The following is a 20,935-nucleotide window of genomic DNA, read 5'->3' on the forward strand; positions in this document are numbered from 1 at the left end:
CTAGCAGGTGACTACGACTCCCTTCCTTAACCACATCAGACACACCATACAAAAGAAAACACGTAAGGCAAACACACACACCATACACATGCAAGTATGGGGTAAGTATCCATAAGAAAGCACATATGATAATAAATCATCTTACTAATCATCATTAATAATTAAAAGCAATATAATAATCATCATCAATAATTGTGAACACTAAAAATAATCATCATACATACATGAAATGTAGAGTCTATGTAATCTCATCACATAATAAACTGAATCCATAGCACAATATCTGATAATCTCAAAAGAATGCTGCTAACCAACAACATAAAACTAGTTCTAAAAGAGTTCAGCAACGATAACAAAATGTGAATCAGGGGCAGGCACTACATCCACCCCTCTTGGGATTAGGCTTACTCCTGAAAGCCTGCAGGAATGAAAAACTAAGATACTCACTATGTGAGTCCTATTGAACCCTTTCCCTTTGTAGAGAAACATGTTTCCACTGAAGATATTACAACACCCTTAGAGCAATATGATTCTGGTTTAATGGTAAACCGCAAATCATATTGATCCAACATTCATTCTTTTAACAACTACTAAAATAGATCCCTTAATTCATTCTAAACAAGAGCAACTTAATGATTGCAAAGATAAACAGAGGTTAAACTACCTTACAACATAGATAAAAGATACATGTTTTGCAGCTAGAATGAGTTTCAATTTTTAGTTTTGCCTTCGTTTAGATTTTCAGTAAAATTTTTAGTTTTGAAAGCTAAGTGTTGAAATATAAAAAATATGCAAGTAACAGTTTTAAGTTTTCGTTTTATTCAACTAGTTAATAACTAGTAACATTCCAATATATCCAAAGCTTCCAATGTTGAAATTAGGCTCTGATAGAGTAAACATATTTAATTTGAGGAAAATAAGGAGTTAACTGATTCAATTTGAGTAGGAGTTAACTCATTTAACTCATTTTTGATCAATAGTGAATTAGAAATTTCCATTTTTGAACTAAAGAGAGATTTTGTTGAGATATTTAATTTAATAAAATGAGATATGCTCTCATAATTAACTTTTTTATTTAATTAAATAATCGTTAATTAATTAGAGACACTTTTCTTATTTAATTACATAACTTCATTTAATTAATTACGAATGGCTTCTCATTTAATTAAATAACTTTATTTAATTAGTTAGAAGTAAGTACTCCATTTAATTAAATAATTTCGTTTAATTATTTCAAAATTCTTTTTGAAACTAGTCAACTGAAGTCAACTGGGTTAAATCTGATCAACTTTTGGTCAAACTTGATCATTGCATATGTGAATATGAGCAAATGTGAGTATGAATTCCAGCAACAATTCGATACAAATTCTCATTCAACCTTTCAAAATGAAGAGATGAGGGTCTCTCAAATAGACTTTCCTAGAATTCATCAACGATTTAGGTCGAATTCAATCAACAGTCAGGATTAAAGGTGAAGTTCAGTCATAAAGGGAGATTTTCAAATTAAAGCGAGTTAACAGATTTAATTTGAGTAAAATAAGGAGTTAACTGATTAAATTTGAGAAAAAAAAAGAGTTAACTGATTTAACTCATTTTTTATCAATAGTGAACTGAAAATTTCACTTTTTGAACTAAAGAGAGATTTTGTTGAGATATTTAATTTAATAAAATGAGATATGCTCTCATAATTACTTTTTCTATTTAATTAAATAATTTTTAATTAATTAGAAACACTTTTCTTATTTAATTAAATAACTTCATTTAATTAATTATCAATGGTTTCTCATTTAATTAAATAACTTTTTTAAATTATTTAGAAGTAAGTACTCCATTTAGTTAAATAATTTCGTTTAATTATTTCAAAATTCTTTTTGAAACTAGTCAACTTAATTCAACCGAGGTTGAATCTGGTCAACTTTTGGTCAAACTTGACATTTGCGTATGTGAATATGAGCAAATGTGAGTATGAATTCTAGCAACAATTCGATGCAAATTCTCATTCAACCTTTCAAAATGAAGAGATGAGGGTCTCTTAAATAGACTTTCTTGGAATTCATCAACAGTTGAGGTCGATTTTAATCAACAGTCAGGATTAAAGATGAAGTTCAGTCATAAAGGGAGATTTTCAAATTAAAGGGAGTTAACATATTTAATTTGAGTAAAATAAGGAGTTAATTGATTCAATTTGAGTAGAAAAAGGAGTTAACTGATTTAACTCATTTTTTATCAATAATGAACTGGAAATTTTTCTTTTTGAACTGAAAAAAGATTTTGTTGAGATATTTAATTTAGTAAAATGAGATATGCTCTCATAATTATGTTTTTGTATTTAATTAAATAATCTTTAATTAATTAGAGACACTTTTCTTATTTAATTAAATAACTTCATTTAATTAGTTAGGAATGGCTTCTCATTTAATTAAATAACTTTGTAAAATTAATTAGAAGTAAGTACTCCATTTAATTAAATAATTTTATTTAACTATTTCAAAATTCTTTTTGAAACTAGTCAACTCAAGTCAACCATGGTTAAAACTGGTCAACTTTTGATCAAACTTGATCTTTGCGTATGTGAATGTGAGCAAATGTGAGTATGAATTCCAACAACAATTCGATGCAAATTTTCATTCAACTTTTCAAAATGAAAAGATGAGGGTCTCTTAAATAGACTTTCCTGGAATTCATCAATGGTTGAGATCGATTTCAATCAACGGTCAGCATCAAAGGTGTAGTTCTGTCATAAAGGGAGATTTCCAAATTTAAGGGAGTTAACAGATTTAATTTTAGTAAAATAAGGAGTTAATTGGTTCAATTTGAGTAGAAAAAGGAGTTAACTGATTTAACTCAATTTTGATCAATAGTGAACTGAAATTTTTTTTTCTGAACTGAAGAGAGATTTTGTTAAGATATTTAATTTAATAAAATGAGATATGCTCTCATAATTTCTTTTTCTATTTAATTAAATAATCTTTAATTAATTAGATACACTTTTCTTATTTAATTAAATAACTTCATTTAATTAATTAGGAATGGCTTCTCATTTAATTAAATAACTTTGTTTAATTAATTAGAAGTAAGTACTCCATTTAATTAAATAATTTTATTTAATTATTTCAAAATTCTTTTCAAAATTAGTCAACTCAAGTCAACCGTGGTTAAATCTGGTCAACTTTTGGTCAAACTTGATGTTTGCGTATGTGAATATGAGCAAATGTGAGTATGAATTTCAGCAACAATTCGATGCAAATTCTCATTCAACCTTTCAAAATGAAGAGATGAGGGTCTCTTAAATAGACTTTCCTAAAATTCATCAACGGTTGAGATCGATTTCAATCAACGGTCAGGATTAAAAGTGAAGTTCAATCATAAAGGAAAATTTTCAAATTAAAGAAGTTAATAGATTTAATTTGAGTAAAATAAAGAGTTAACTGATTCAATTTGAGTAGAAAAAGGAGTTAACTGATTTAACTCATTTTTGATGTAATGCCCCATCAAGGGATCTAAAGAATTTTACTAAGTTTGCCAAACAATTTTTTTTTTAAACATGAAATATAAAACCATTCATAACATTTGCGAAAGCAATAGCAACAATTCAAATGAAAATAAAAATAACATATATACATAACTACCTACATTTTTTAAAGATTCCTTAACGTTGTATCACATCTAAATTAACTATTCATCTAACATCTCATCCTTATGAAATAACAATGATACATTCAATGTATTTAAACAATATACAAGTGTCCTTTTGTAATTATATTTTGGTTTAGCTCAATCATCCACTGTACATATCACAAGGTATGAAAAGCTTAAAAGAATAAATATCCAAGTAAATAAAGTACATCATCATCATCTAATATTAATCTATGATGCAATAACATAAATGAAACCACATATCATACATGATACATCATCACAAAAGATATAAACATCCATCACAAAAGATAATCATATATCACAAACATAAATAACTAAGTGCACGGTTCCTCCCAACTGTAAATAGTATCATTAGACCATCGTGGATCCTAGCCATCCCTTTGTGCGCAACATTCCAAAGCATCGAAGAGATCATCGGTATTAACATAGTAGGAATGTCACTCCTAAAACATCCTACTAACATGCAAAGTAAAACATAATAAATCATCAACTAACATATGCAAAGTAAAACAAATCATCAATATAAGAAACATACCAGTAAATACATCCATCATAAGGTATATTATCTATCATAATGCTTCAAGAACATAATGAAGAATAATTACCAACCAAGGATACTCCAGCCACGGTGTCTCGGACAGATGTCAAATGATAAGAGTGAAAATATACTACCACCCGATCGCGTGAAACCTAAGTTGTCCACTCCCATCGTGCTGAGGAGATAATCTCAAGTCCCAAACAGGATATCAATTCCCGAAGCGGGAAAGTGTCATCGCATTTATCACGTACAAGTTACCCTGGCAGTTAGCTAAACTCCACAGGTCCATACTGATGTCATGCGGCCACTAGTATCCTCACATACTGACGAGGCATACTATGGAATGCACGGTCGCAACCATGCGTTCTCACTACTCCCATCCTAGCCTGTACAAGCACTCAAGACATGGGCGAGAACATCCAAAAAATTATCTTTTTAAGTTCATTTAATCCTCATTTAGTGTGTAAATGTTATCACTTATTAACCAAACTTACAATGAGTTACCCTGGCAGCCACTTAGGGCCCCGGCTTCCATTGCAAGCCACTTCCCGACACTACAAGTAGATTACCTACCCTAAGCTCATAGAATCATAAATCTCAAAATCATAAAAAGATAATCCATAATAAAATCATCGAATATGCATAAAAGCATCAAATATCCATAATAAGAATCATCAAATCTCTAAGATAAGAATCATTAAATCTCCATGAGCATCTGAAAAAGCATCCATAGAAAATCATGACCACAACAATTCTCTATTGGCAACTGAAGGCATCACTGATAATCATAAGTATCAATTGGTTCTTAATAACCAAAATATATCTCAAGATAAATGGTTCTCAACAAGCAACCAAGAATATCTCAAAATCATATTGATCGAAGACTCCAAAATGACCACCTTATTAATAAATCTATAATGACCACCTTTGCCATTCTATAATAAAAAGTAACTTTTCTTTGACAAACCCGTATTATTTATAATCATTTAGTTAAACCTCATTTGATTCAACTAATTATCAATCAACTATATTTCATTTCATTAACATTAGGATTAGTAATAGTTTAATAACTAATAACAAGTTAAAATAAATTTACGATAACAGATTCTTTATTATTTTTGCTAACAATGATGTCACTAGTAAATCAAATATAACTTCCTTAAGAATCGTTCCCTGGATAAGATTTACCAATAATCAATAGGTAATCATTTGTCCAAAATAATCTTTGATGATTCTAAGTATAATGATCACCAACATCATTAATCACAATTTCATTCATGATAACATGAATTCATTTCCATTGTATTTTTTCTCCCTTAATTTGATCTCAACTAAATTCTTAATACTATACTTCAATTATTAACTAATCTCAATTAGATTGAACTTAATTGAATCAATTAATAATTATATAAACTTATATATACTATCTTTCATTAATAATTTGTTAAACTTAACAATTATTAATAAATAATAACTCACTAATAATTTCAATATTCAACTATAATGATTGATATTCGAATCAATCAATGAATAACAACTAAATTATTAGTATCTTTTTTCTTTTAATTTTTTCTCATCCATTTACTTAGATTGACTAGTAATTAATTACACTTCTACTATTAATTAATCTTAATTAAATTTGATTTAATTAGATTAGATAATAAACCATATAAAACTAATGCATATTAATAAGATTCTAATAAGGGAAGATTTCAATAATATTTTTAATTCATTCCATGCTTTCATATATTATTTTTGTGGAGTTTAAGCATAAAGAACTCTTGGTTATGGGAAATGGAGAAATATCTGTCTTTGAATAAAAAAGTCTCAGTACGATGGCCATATCTCCCTAATAAACTGTTGGATCAGGTTTAAATTTAAATATGTTGGAGAGGGCCAAGTTGCACCAATTCTGACTGGAGCGATCAAATAAATTCAATCTCAATAAAAAGTTATGAATGACTAAGTTCGGGTCTATCCAAGGGGCAGCGACAGCACAATTTGTGTTGAATTAAGAATTTTCTGTTAAAATAATTGTTCTCTAAATTTAACCATAAAAGAGTTTGTTCATATGCATCTAAAAATATAATTGATAGAAAGATTACATCTAATCATTAGAATTTTCACCATAAAATTTTTATTTTAATTCCAAATCTTGTCTTTCTAATTTAATATAAATTCGAACCCAAACTCGATTAAGATCTAATTTCTTTCTCATTTGGACTTAGGGTTTTTCTATTATTTTCTTCTCATCCAAATAAAATATCTAAATTTCAATTTTAAATACAAAGAGTATTTAGACATATAAAATAGATATGATGAAGATAGGAAGAGAAAGAGTGCAAAGGGAATATGAGAATATCACGAGTGCACCTAGACACTGATGCTAATTTGCCATGCCTCAAAAGTCCATTGAAAATCCCTTCCTTCTCCATCATTCGCAATTCTTTCAATAATCCAAGCCGATCGAATCTTCCAAGTGATTAGAAGTGTTAGAAAGAGCATAGAAGCAAGTAGAAAATATATGAGCATATGAATCTTCTCCCATGCATGTAAGCTTTGAAGCTTCTATTTTTTTTTAGCTTGTAGCTCGAGGCTTCCATTAAGCTTGTATCTTCCATTAAACTTTTCATTTAAGCTTGTATGAATGCCTGAATATCAAGAGCTCTCAAGAAACTTTTGGAATGCTTCTTGAAACTGCTGAAAGGTGTCACCAACTAAGCATGGGTCTTTTCCAATTCTTTTTTATGAGTCATAGAATTGTAGACACCTTGTGCTTAATTGATGCACTAACCCCCGTGTTGTTGACACATGTTAATTCCCATGCAAGCTTAGAACTCCAATTTACTATTTAAATAACTTCTATTTAAATTTTATAACTTTCATTTTATTTTTTATAACTTTTATTATTATTATTTTATTTATTACTTTATTATTATTATATAATTATTAATAATTTTAATTTCTAATTTTATTTTATTTAATTCATTTTTCTCAATAATTCACATTTAATTAATTACAATCAAAATATCAAAAATCATGATATTTTATTAATTTTCTCAAATAAATAATTTATTAATTAAATCTATTTGTTAAGACTTAATTAATGAAAAATTCACCATAAACCTACAAGATAAAATATGAAAACTCATTATAGAACAAATCATACAAAATAAATCTAAAGAGTTAAAAATCATGAAATATGTCATCCGACACATTCGGTGGGTATTCAACTCATATACTTGTCCTAATTTTCCAATTAGGACAAATGGCTCAAAGGGGTGAGATTTGGACTTGAGAATTTATCTCCCCTCCCTTATCATTGAGATAATGTGATAAGGTATGCTCATCCTGGCAATTTAGAGAAGTGGATACCTGGTACCTGCAACCTACATAAAAACCATGCATGTACAAACACAATATATACTAAACTAAATAGACAATGGTAGGAAGTGGTGTATCGTGTAGATCTCGACTAGCAGGTGACTACGACTCCCTTCCTTAACCACATCAGACAAGCCATACAAAAGCAAACATGCAAGGAAAACACGCACACCATACACATGCAAGTATGGGGTAAGTATCCATAAGAAAGCACATATGATAATAAAGCATCTTACTAATCATCATTAATAATTGAAAGCAATGTAATAATCATCATCAATAATTGTGAACACTAAAAATAATCATCATACATACATGAAATGTAGAGTCTAAGTAATCTCATCACATAATAAACTGAATCCATAGCACAATATCTGATAATCTCAAAAGAATGCTGCTAACCAACAACATAAAACTAGTTTTAAAAGAGTTCAGCAACAATAACAAAATGTAAACCAGGGGCAGGCACTACATTTGATCAATAGTGAACTGAAAAATTCTATTTTTGAACTGAAGAGAGATTTTGTTGAGATATTTAATTTAATAAAATGAGATATACTCTCATAGTTACTTTTTCTATTTAATTAAATAATATTTAATTAATTAGAGACACTTTTCTTATTTAATTAAATAACTTTATTTAATTAATTAGGAATGGCTTCTCATTTAATTAAATAACTTTGTTTAATTAATTAGAAGTAAGTACTCCATTTAATTAAATAATTTTGTTTAATTATTTCAAAATTATTTTTGAAACTGGTCAACTCAAATCAACCGTGGTTAAATCTAGTCAACTTTTGGTCAACTTTTGGTCAAACTTGATCTTTGTGTATGTGAATATGAGCAAATGTGAGTATGAATTCTAGCAACAATTTGATGCAAATTCTCATTCAACCTTTCAAAATGAAGAGATGAGGGTCTCTTAAATAGACTTTCTCGAAATTCATCAACGGTTGAGATCGATTTCAATCAACAGTCAAGATTAAAGGTGAAATTCAGTCATAAAGGGAGATTTTCAAATTAAACGGAGTTAACAGATTTAACTAATTTTTTATCAATAGTGAACTAAAATTTTCCCTTTTTGAACTAAAGAGAGATTTTGGTTAGATATTTAATTTAATAAAATGAGATATACTCTCATAATTACCTTTTCTATTTAATTAAATAATCTTTAATTAATTAGAGACACTTTTCTTATTTAATTAAATAACTTCATTTAATTAATTAGAAATGACTTCTCATTTAATTAAATAACTTTGTTTAATTAATTAAAAGTAAGTACTCCATTTAATTAAATAATTTCGTTTAATTATTTCAAAATTCTTTTCGAAACTAGTCAACTCAAGTCAATAGTAGTTAAATCTGGTCAACTTTTGGTCAAACTTGATCTTTGCATATGTGAATATGAGCAAATGTGAGTATGAATTCTAGCAAATATTCGATGCAAATTCTCATTCAACCTTTCAAAATGAAGAGATGAGGGTCTCTTAAATAGACTTTCTTGGAATTCATCAATGCTTGAGATCAATTTCAATCAACAGTCAGGATTAAAGGTGAAGTTCAGTCTTAAAGGAAAATTTCCAAATCAAAGAGAGTTAACAGATTTAATTTGAGTAAAATAAGGAGTTAACGGATTCAATTTGAGTAGAAAAAGGAGTTAACTCATTTAACTCATTTTTTATCAATAATGAACTGAAAATTTCTCTTTTTAAACTGAAGAGAGATTTTATTGAGATATTTAATTTAATAAAATGAGATATGCTCTCATAATTACTTTTTCTATTTAAATAAATAATCTTTAATTAATTAGAGACACTTTTCTTATTTAATTAAATAACTTCATTTAATTAATTAGGAATGGGTTCTCATTTAATTAAATAACTTTGTTTAATTAATTAGAAGTAAGTACTCCATTTAATTAAATAATTTCGTTTAATTATTTCAAAATTCTTTTCGAAACTATTAAACTCAAGTCAACCGTCGTTAAATTTGGTCAACTTTTGATCAAACTTAATCTCTGCGTATGTGAATATGAGCAAATGTGAGTATGAATTCTAGCAACAATTTGATGCAAATTCTCATTCAACCTTTCAAAATGAAGAGATGAGGGTCTCTTAAATAGGCTTTTTTGGAATTCATCAACGGTTGAGATCGATTTCAATCAACGGTCAGGATTAAAGGTGAAATTCAGTCATAAAGGGAGATTTCCAAATTAAAGGGAGTTAACAGATTTAATTTGAGTAAAATAAGGAGTTAACTGATTCAATTTGAGTAGAAAAATGAGTTAACTAATTTAACTCATTTTTTATCAATAGTGAACTGAAAATTTCCTGTTTTGAATTGAAGAGAGATTTTGTTGAGATATTTAATTTAATAAAATGAGATATGCTCTCATAATTACTTTTTCTATTTAATTAAATAATCTTTAATTAATTAGAGACACTTTTCTTATTTAATTAAATAACTTCATTTAATTAATTAGGAATGGCTTCTCATTTAATTAAATTTTTTTGTTTAACTAATTAGAACTAAGTACTCCATTTAATTAAATAATTTCATTTAATTATTTCAAAATTCTTTTCGAAACTAGTTAACTCAAGTCAACCGTGGTTAAATCTGGTCAACTTTTGGTCAAACTTGATCTTTCTGTATGTGAATATGAGCAAATGTGAGTATGAATTCTAACAACAATTCGATACAAATTCTCATTCAACCTTTCAAAATGAAGAGATGAGGGTCTCTTAAATAGACTTTCTTGGAATTCATCAACTGTTGAGATCGATTTCAATCAACGGTCAGGATTAAAGGTGAAGTTCAAGTATAAAGAGAGTTAATAAATTTAATTTGAGTAAAATAAGAAGTTAACTGATTCAATTTGAGTAGAAAAAGGAGTTAACTGATTTAACTCATTTTTTATCAATAGTGAACTAGAAATTTCCCTTTTTGAACTAAAGAGAGATTTTGTTTGAGATATTTAATATAATAAAATGAGATATGCTCTCATAATTACTTTTTCTATTTAATTAAATAATCTTTAATTAATTAGAGACACTTTTCTTATTTAATTAAATAACTTCATTTAATTAATTAGGAATGGCTTCTCATTTAATTAAATAACTTTGTTTAATTAATTAGAAGTAAGTACTCCATTAATTAAATAATTTTGTTTAATTATTTCAAATTTTTTTTTGAAACTAGTGAACTCATGTCAACCGTGCTTAAATATGGTCAAATTTTGGTAAAACTTGATCTTTACGTATGTGAATATGAGCAAATGTGAGTATGAATTACAGCGACAATTCAATGCAAATTCTCATTCAACCTTTCAAAATGAAGAGATGAGGGTCTCTTAAATAGACTTTCCTGGAATTCATCAATGGTCGAGATCGATTTCAATCAACGGTCAGGATTAAATGTGAAGTTCAGTCATAAAGGGAGATTTCCAAATTAAAGGGAGTTAACAGATTTAATTTGAGTCAAATGAGGAGTTAACTGATTCAATTTGAGTAAAAAAAGGAGTTAACTGATTTAACTCATTTCTTATCAATGTCGCCATCTCACCAAGGCATGAACCACTACCGCTAGTTCTAGGTCATGAGTAGGATAATTGAGTTCATGAGTCCTCAACTTCCTAGACTCAAAGGAAATAGGTCATCCTTCCTGCATAAAGACTACTCCTAAACCATCTAAAGATGCATCGGTGTATACTACAAAATCTGCGACAAGATCTGGTACTGCAATAATCGATGCACTCGTGAGGGCTCTCTTGAGCTCTTCAAAAGCTCTACCACACTTCTCCGTCCACTCGTACTTCTTCCCCTTCCTCTGAAGAGAAGTGATGGGGTGTGTCAATCTAGAGAATCCTGAAATGAAGTGTCGGTAATAACTTGCTAGCCCCACAAAGCTCCTCATTTTAGTAACACTGGTGGGTGCTGGTCAATCCATGATAGCCCTGATCTTTGATGGGTCTACTAAGACACCATCACCTGATATGACATGACCCAAATAATGTATCTCGGGTCTGAAGAATGCACACTTTGACAAACTGCCAAACAACTAATTCTCTCTCAGCTTCTGCAATACCTGTCTCAGGTGCTCTTCATGCTCTCTCTCATCATGAGAATAAATCAGAATGTCATCAAGAAAAACAACCACAAACTTATCCAAAAAGGTACAAAATACTCCATTCATGAGTCTCATGAATACAGCTGGAGCATTTGTAAGGCCAAAGGGTACCATGGTGAACTCGTAGTGGCCATACCTAGTACGAAAAGCTGTCTTTGGGATATCCCTATCCACAATCCTCAACTAATGGTAACCCGAATTTAGGTCAATCTTTGAAAATACTCGGGCACCCTACAACTGGTCAAAGAGATCATCGATTCTGGGAAGAGGATATCAGTTCTTGATGGTTACTTTGTTCAATTGCCGATAATCAATACACAACCTAAGTGATCCATCCTTCTTCTTGACAAAGATCATCGGTGCACCAAGGTGACACACTAGGTCAAATATGCCCCTTCTCCAAGAGTTTCTCCAACTGAGCCTTTAGCTCACTAAGCTCATGAGTAGTCATCCTGTATGGTGCTCTCGAAACTGGCTCAGCTCCTGGCACTAGGTCTATATGAAAATCCACTGCTCGAGGTGGAGGCCTACTAGGAAGCTCTGAAAGAAACACATCTGCAAACTCTTGAAGGATTGAAAAATCATCAAGGGATGGTTCCCTTTCTGAATCTTCCTCTCTGTCACTAATAGTGATAGCAAACAACTGACAACCCTTTCGCATGCACCGTCTAAGCTACATAGCAGAAATCATACGAAGGGACACTGGCCTCTTCACTCTGAAGATCTCCCTAGATATACCATCATCATCCACACATTCCACACTCTTCTATCGACAATCCATCTTGGCACTGTGGGCATAAAGCCAATCCATGCCAAGAACAACATCATAAGAACCTAGAGGGGTAATGCGTAGATCAATCCTAGTGGACATGTCTCCAATCTGCATCTGACAACTCCGCACCATGGAATTAACTGACACTCTAGCTCCTGAGGCTAACTCTACCTCCCAACTAACATCTTGTCTAACTGCCACTAGCCCACAACGCTCCACCACAAATGGAGATATAAAAGAGTCAGTAGCCCCGAAATCAAATAGAACTGCAACCATACTACCCTGTATAATACCTGTAGCCTCAATAATTGTGGCCTGATGCTCAGCCTGGTGGTTGTCAATCGCTGCAAAAACTCTATGGGATCTACCCATGTCACCAACTGTCGGCTCTGAAAAAGCCCTGCTCTGACCACTGGATGCTTGTCCCTGCGGACACTCCTTAGCTATATGACCCATGCCACCACAAGTGTAGCATGATCCATGAGTATAAGATAGTGCACCTTGTGACCCAGACTGCTGTGGGCCTCCTGACCTACTAGATCCGCTGAATCCTCCCCTAGAAGAATGCTGATTCTTCATTGACTATGACTGTGGGGCCTGTACTTTCTGATCCTGCCTAGGACCCTGTGACTGCCACTACTTGGGCTTAGAGCCCTGATAACCCTGAGAAAGTTTTTGCTACTACTGCTGGGGTTTTGGCTGCTAAGATTGCTGGCCCCTAGAGGACCCTACTACATAGTTTTGATTCCCATTCCAAGGGGGTTTTTGCTACGAGGAGTTTCTCTTCTGAGACCGATCTCGTGACTCCTACCTACCTCGAGTATCCTCAACAACTAGTGCTATCTCAACTACCTATCTGAAGGTGGTAGGGAAGGCCATCTGAACTAGGCCCTGAAGAGAGAAATTCAGACCCATGATAAAGTGATGCACTCGTAGTTTCTCATCCTTCATGTATTCCACATAAGGAAGGAGCTTGAGAAACCTACTCTTGTACTGAGCCACTGTAAGGCCTCTCTGATAAAGAGAATGGAACTCCTCTATCTATTTCTATCAGAAATTCTCTGACAAGTACCTCTCTCAAAATGTTTCTAGGAAAGATTCCCATGTGAGGGTGTCCCTCCTCACTCCACCAATGATCTCCTCATGATGCCACTAGTTGGAGGCATCCCCTCTCAACTGATGAACTATTAGGCGTGCTTTTAGATTACTCCCATAAGAAATAACCCAAAGCACCGCTGTAAGCTCTGCAACCATGCCTCTGCTACTGAACCCTCAGTGGTACCGGTAAACAATGGTGGTTCGAGTCGAATCAATTCCTTGATGTCACCTCCTACATGTCTAGGAGGTCTGTCAAAAGGGGGTCCTCTCTGGTGTGTGGAATCTTCCTCGTGTTCACCTTGACCCTCTATCTGTCTCGGTGGGGGACTCCTAGTCCTCTCTCTGACTCTAGGCCTGCCTCCTCAGGGTCCCTCTACTTCCACTACTGGAATCTGCTGAACTGGCTGAACTACAGGTACCACTCTCTGCTGAACTACACTGATCAAAGTCTGAAGTGCATCTATAATGTCCTGGTTCGTGTTCGGTGGTGGTGGAGGTGGAGGTGGAGGTGGTCCATCCTCCTGTCCTGCTCTACCACCCCTAGTCCTATGACCTTTGCCTCGCCGATTACGAGTAACAGGTGGCATCTACACAATTAAAAGTTTGAGTTAAGTTTAAGAAGCACAATGGTTAAGGTTCCTAGTTTTGAAACACAGGCTCTGATACCAGAATGTCATGCCCAGACTATGAGGGCAAAACACACACACAATATTTTTTTTTTTGAATAATAATTAATAATTAAACATGCTCTAAGTTTGAAAAGATTGATTTCAGTTTAAGAAAAGTTTCTCTACAACATCCTTGGTTTAAAAACTTTTGTGGAGGAATACATCGTCAGGATTCTGAAGTACATTGTCATTAGGTTGATATAAATGTTTACTGATTCGTTATTACATTGCTTAAACAATCATGTGAAAATTGTTTTAATAACAATCTAAAGAAGATTGGGTTTAGATTATTCGAATAACTTAAGCTATTAGGACACTAATTTAAACAAATTTTCAAAAGTACTATTAATACCAACATTTCTTAAATCTCCAACTTAGCTTAGTTTCCAACAAAAAAATTTAATCGAATATAAATTAAATCTAAACTGAATTTAGTAATAATTTCATATTAAACTAATTTATCTTAAACTAACTAATTAAATCTATAGTTGATCTAATCATTCATGAAAGAACGTCCAATCTTTTAAATAGAACTTCACTTTACAAATTAAATAAAATTTAAAACTATCTAACATTAATCAAGAAATATAAATGAACTTTAAAAAAATTAACTATAACAAGTTCACAATTTAACTTAATTTAAACTAAATACTAAAACCACTTACTAAAACAAAACTTAATAATAATAAAACTAATAAACATAAGAAACAATGAAACTTACAACTAACCTACCTACTAACTCTAGTCTATACTAATCCAAGCTAACCTACCCCTAACCACTAATTATTCCACTTGGCTACAAGTCAGGTCGATTTGACCCCTCCCTACACCTCTTCCTAGGCCCCACGCAACCCCAAGCCTTCACATCAAGGAAAAGGTACGCAGGAGCATGGAGGAGATGAAGTCTTATGTTTTTTTTGAACAAACATCAACTTGCAACATTAATAGAAACCCAAAAGCTAAGCCAATGTCCAAAATCTATGTCATGTCATGACATAGCTCTCTCCACCCATCTTTCCACGTAGCCCAAAGTAGAGGAAACACAACCCAAGAGGTGGGCACGTGAACAGAGATGAGCAAGGGAGTTAAAAGGAAAGAAAATGACCACCACAATTTCCTCTCCCAACATAAATGTCACCTTCCCCAAACTGGCTGCTAGAAATGGAGGAGGATGGGGATGGGACAAGGTGGTAGGATGACATCACCCTCCCATCCAGAAACTTTGACTTGAGAGAAGACACAAAAAAACCTTTTTAAAACAAGTTTAAACTGACGCCCAAGGCCAAGGAGTAAGCAATAAATTCATAAAGTTTTATAGGTGATAATATAGATATTAACTTTTTAAAATATACATATTTATATATTCAATTTTATGCACCCATGAGATTAACATAAGATTTCTTTTATTTCTTTATTCTCTTAGGAAGGAATCTATTCAAGAATATGCTCTGTGGTCTTGGAAGGAACGAAATTTTCTCCTCATGTATTTTCCAGAGAGTTTTTACTCCTGGGAGTGCAAATTTTTTTTTTTGAAGCAAAATTTTAACAAGGCATGGTCATGTTATTTTATGCATTTCATTTATGTTACTAAGGATTTAATCAAATCTATTATTAACATTTTTCCTTTATACAAGCATTCCAATGCAAGGGAGTACATTAGGTATAGTCTCTCAATCTCTTATTTAAACATGTATGTTTTATATTATTTCTTCAAGAACATGGTATGAGTTCTAAATTCTGATTATTATTATTATTTTTGATTTCAAGAATACAACCTCTCAGTCCAATTGATCATATTTGAAGAACTTAGGAGGTGAATGATACTATACACATAATTTTAAAAAAAAGGTGGTGGATTATTCTAATTCAAATTTGATTATGTTAGAAAGGTTAATCTTTCCTTGGTTATATTAATTGGGATATTCCAAGGGTCCCTAAATGTAGTTTGTCCTCTTGTACACATGTGGAGGACATGTCATTGTTTGTCCTTTATTCCACATGTAAGGATAACTCTTGTTTATTTTTTTATTTAGTTTATCCTCCTTAAGAGGATTGTGACATTTTGTACACACCTATTATGAATGTGGCATTCATAGAAATGGGAGTTACAAATGCAACTCCTCTCTCATCTCTATATAAGTGATGCTCCTCCTTCTTTCTTCAACAAACTCTTAGCACTTGATGTTATTGTATTGAGCTACTTTTGCTCCAACACTCTCTCTCTCTTCTCTAGGCATTTGCCTTCATTCATAATACTCACAAGGGGTTTTCTTTGCTTTCCCCTTATAAATCCTGTCTCCATTGTTGAACCATCTTGGTGTATGCTCTTGGAGTTTTCTTATCTTATGGTAATATTGTTTCACACTTAACTTACTTGGATTGCTTCTCGTTCCTTGCTCAATATTATCATTTCTTACATGGTATCAGAGCTTGGCTATTTAATCCTTGTTTTAAGTTTTGTGTTGAAGGTTGTCATTCATTGGAGCACACCTTACTTGAAGACGTTATTGAGAGAAGAAGTTTTTGTTGTGATTTTAGCTCTTTTTAACAAATCTTGTGTATACAGGTTTCATTTTTTTACTAACCCTCTTTGGAAAGCTTGCCGCCAAAGGGTTTTCTTGTAAAGTTTCATATTTTTTTTACTAACCCTCTTTGGAAGGCTTGCCGCCAAAGGGTTTTCTTGTTAAATTTCAATTTTTTTCTTGTTTTGGAAGGCATGCCGCCAAAACAAGAAGTATTACATGAGTAAAGTTTTCAATAACTCTCTAATTTTTATACTCCGTTTAAATTTTTTCCTACTCTTTAAAAACTTTTATTATATTCTTCTATATTTATTTGTTGTATGCTCTTGAAAATTTCAACCATACAACATAGATGTTTTTTATAAGATTTTAATCCTTATAAATCTATTAACTTTTTTTAAAACCCGCATTCATTTTTTACATTGTATTTTTTTTAAACCTGCATTCAAATTTTGTTTGGGTAGACGCACCACCCATGCACCGCTGTGCACCGCCGCGCGACACCAGTGCACCGCCGCGAGTCGTCAGCGCCGCCATGCGTCGCCGCCTGCCTTCACCACTGCCGCGCACACATATATCACAGGCTCGAGCGAGAAAGCCCTCTTTTCCAAGTTTCTTGCTGAGATTACATTGAAACCCCGCGCTATCAGCGACGCCCCACGCAAAAGCCATTAAACCCTATGTTATTTCTGTCATTTTTCCACCGCTTTCGCCGCCCCCTTCACACCTAGTGTAAACCCTACATCGCGGCCCGCGTCCAGGCCACATGGCAACTGCCGCCTGCGCAGCCATGCCGACATCATTATCCACTCTCATCCGGTTTTTAAACATTTGAAATCCCACTTTTTTTTCCCATTGACCTCAGCCGACCAACCACCTCTGCCCTTTGGCCATGTGGCAGCCGCCGCCAACGCTCCGCTCCTTAAATATATCTCCGCCCAACCTTTTGCTTTTTTTTTTTTTTTTTTTAAATCTTGTTTTATTTATTAAAACAAAATTTTATAACTTTTTTTATCACATTTTTTTAAAAAAAATTTTTTAAACAAATAAAAATTTTAATTTTATTAATTTTTTGTTTTCTTTTAAATCCATAATTCAAAAAAAATTCAAAAGATATATTCTTAATTTTATATACTAAAAAAAAAAAAAAAAAATCACAAAATTTTTTTTCTCAATTGATTTTCAAATTAAGGGATTTTTTTTTTTTTTAAAAAGGAAATTTTTTTTTCTTCTAATCATGTCAACCTTAATTCCAGAAATAAAACTTAATTATTTTAATTATCATTCTTGGAAAACTCATATCTCATTTATTTTTCGTTTTAAACACCTCTTCGAAATAGCCACTGACCCTTCTCTTGAACCCGATTCAGCGACTACCCAAGACGAGAAAGATACTTGGCAAGCTAAAAATGAAAAAGATTTAGGGTTAATTGGTATTTCCATTATTCCAGATTTATATGTGTTAATTGCTCACTGTTCTAAAGCTCATGATGCATGGTCCATCTTGCAAACCAAGTATGACAGTGGCGATGAATACCGCAAAATACAGTTGCAGGATCAACTCGAAGATCTCAGGTATGCAGATTTTAAAAGTATGGATGAATTTCTCTTAAAATTTGATTCTCTTAAAAGTCAAATTATGGCTTTAGGTGTTCAATTAGAAGACATTCGTTTAATTCATCTTATTCTTAAAAAATGTCTTCCTAGACAGTTTCAACAGTTTATAACTAATATTCATGCACAGCTTGCTATTCCTACTTTAACTTCTTAGTTAACTTATGTTATTTTTCAAACTTTATTAAGACAGGAAGAAGCTAAGCTAATTCAGTTTGGTACCCTTAAATCAACTGAACATGCATTTGTGTCTAGAAATTCAACTAATAATTTTCGTTCCAATAATAATAATCATAATCACAAACAATATAATACTAATTCAAATAATTCCAACAATAAATTTCATGCCAAATATAATAATAATACCAATCATTCTAATAATACTCGTAATACTAATAATCACAGGAATCATTCCAATTCCAAACCTCATTGTTCTTATTGTGGCAAAGATGGTCACATTGTCAATAACTATTTTAAAAAGCAAAATGATAAAAAACCTATGAATAATAGTAACAATCATCAAAACTCAAATCATAAAAAAGGTAACTCTACTGGTTTTAATTCTCGTCATGCTTTTACTTGTAGCTTTAATCTTTGTAGACCTTTAGAATGGATTGTTGACAGTGGTGCATCACAACATGTCACTTCTCATAAAGAAATTTTTTATTCTTTACAACCTGATATTGCTAACATTCCTATTCAGTTAGCTAATAATCAGACTTGTAAAGTTGAAGGATTAGGTGATGTTACTATTCCCAATGGTAAATTGCATAATGTATTATATGTACCTGACTTGAAAACTAATCTGCTTTCTGTTTCACAGTTATGTCAGGACTATAAAGTTGAATTCTACAAAGATACATGTTATATCATAGATCCTCAAACTCTCAAAGTGATTGCTCATGCTAAAATGGATAATGACAATTTGTTTAAATTCCATGAATTTTCTAGTTCACGATATTCTTTACATACTTCTATTGATTTCAATATATGGCATGAAAGACTTGGCCATTTAAATTCTGATTATATTACTTTCATGCAAAAGTATAATATGGTTGATGGCTTGCCTCACATTATTCCTTCCAAGATTTCCTGTACAGGTTGTATGAGTGGTAAGATGCATAGGGAGCCCTTTCCAAGTGGAAAATCATGGCGGGCAACTCATAAGTTGCATCTTGTCCATAGTGATCTTTTGGGCCCCATGGAGAATACCTCCATCCAAGGTTCTCAGTATGCACTTACCTTTGTTGATGATTTTTCTAGACGAACTTGGATCTATTTTTTGCATAGCAAGGATCAAGTTCTTGATATATTTATTGAATTTCAATTATATGTTGAAAGGCAATCTAGGTTTAAACTTAAAATTCTTAGAACTGATAATGGGAAGGAATATGTGAATAATGCTTTTCATTCTTATTTGAAATCATGTGGAATTAAACACTAGCTTACTATTCCTTATACACCACAACAAAATGGTGTGGCGGAAAGAAAGCATCAGACCATTGTTGAAATGGCTAGAAGCATGTTGCATGCTAAGAATCTGCATTATAAATTTTGGGCTGAAGCCATGTTTTGTGCAACTTATATTCTTAATCGGACTCCTACCAAAGCTCTCAAGGCTATCACTCCAGAAGAGGCTTGGTCTAGTAGGAAACTGAATTTACATCATTTACGAATATTTGGTTCTATTGCTTATGTTCATACGCCTAAACAGAAAAGGCATAAATTAGATGCTAAGTCATCTCCTTATATGTTTGTTGGGTATGATGAAAACACTAAGGGTTATCATGTTTATGATTCCACTACTAACAAAGTTCAAGTTGCTAGAGATGTTTGTATTGCAGAAAATGGAGTTCATGATTGCTCTACTACACATGATGAAGAATTCAGTGGCACTAAAATTGTGCTGGTGGAGGACCAACCTCCTTCTCTTAACCCTACTCTTTCTCTAAATCCTTCAAATTAAGTACCACCGATTATTTTTGCTCCTACAACTCATGATACTCAAGTAGATACTAATGATACTTTTATTACTAATGATTCTTCCTCTAGTGATAATTCCATTACAACTAAACGTAAACCTAACTGGGCTCAAAACTTAATCAATGAAGGTGATGCTTACATTTCTAGACTTGGTGGAATTAAACATAGAAGGATTAATTATTGTAATTATTCTTTAATGACTACTATTATGAATTCTAACGATCCTAAGTCTTTTGATCAAGCTAACTCTCAACCTCATTGGCAGAAAGCCATGCAAGAGGAATATGATTCCTTAATCGCTAATCAAACTTGGGACTTAGTCAAGTTACCTCATGGAAAGAATATAGTTTCATGTAAATGGTTATACAAAACAAAATTGAACACTAAATTAGTAAATTCAAGGCTAGACTAGTAGCTAGAGGTTTTTCACAAATTGAAGGATTAGACTATAATGAAACTTTTGCTCCTGTTGCTAAGATGTCTACTATCAAATTATTTCTTTCTTTAGCATCTAAAATGAATTGGCCCATTCATCAAATGGATGTTAAAAGTGCCTTCTTAAATGGTGAGT

The sequence above is a fragment of the Cupressus sempervirens genome, chromosome 9 (assembly GCF_028749045.1).
Source record: "Cupressus sempervirens isolate cs-2001-9-10 chromosome 9, ASM2874904v1, whole genome shotgun sequence".
Taxonomy (NCBI): domain Eukaryota; kingdom Viridiplantae; phylum Streptophyta; class Pinopsida; order Cupressales; family Cupressaceae; genus Cupressus; species Cupressus sempervirens.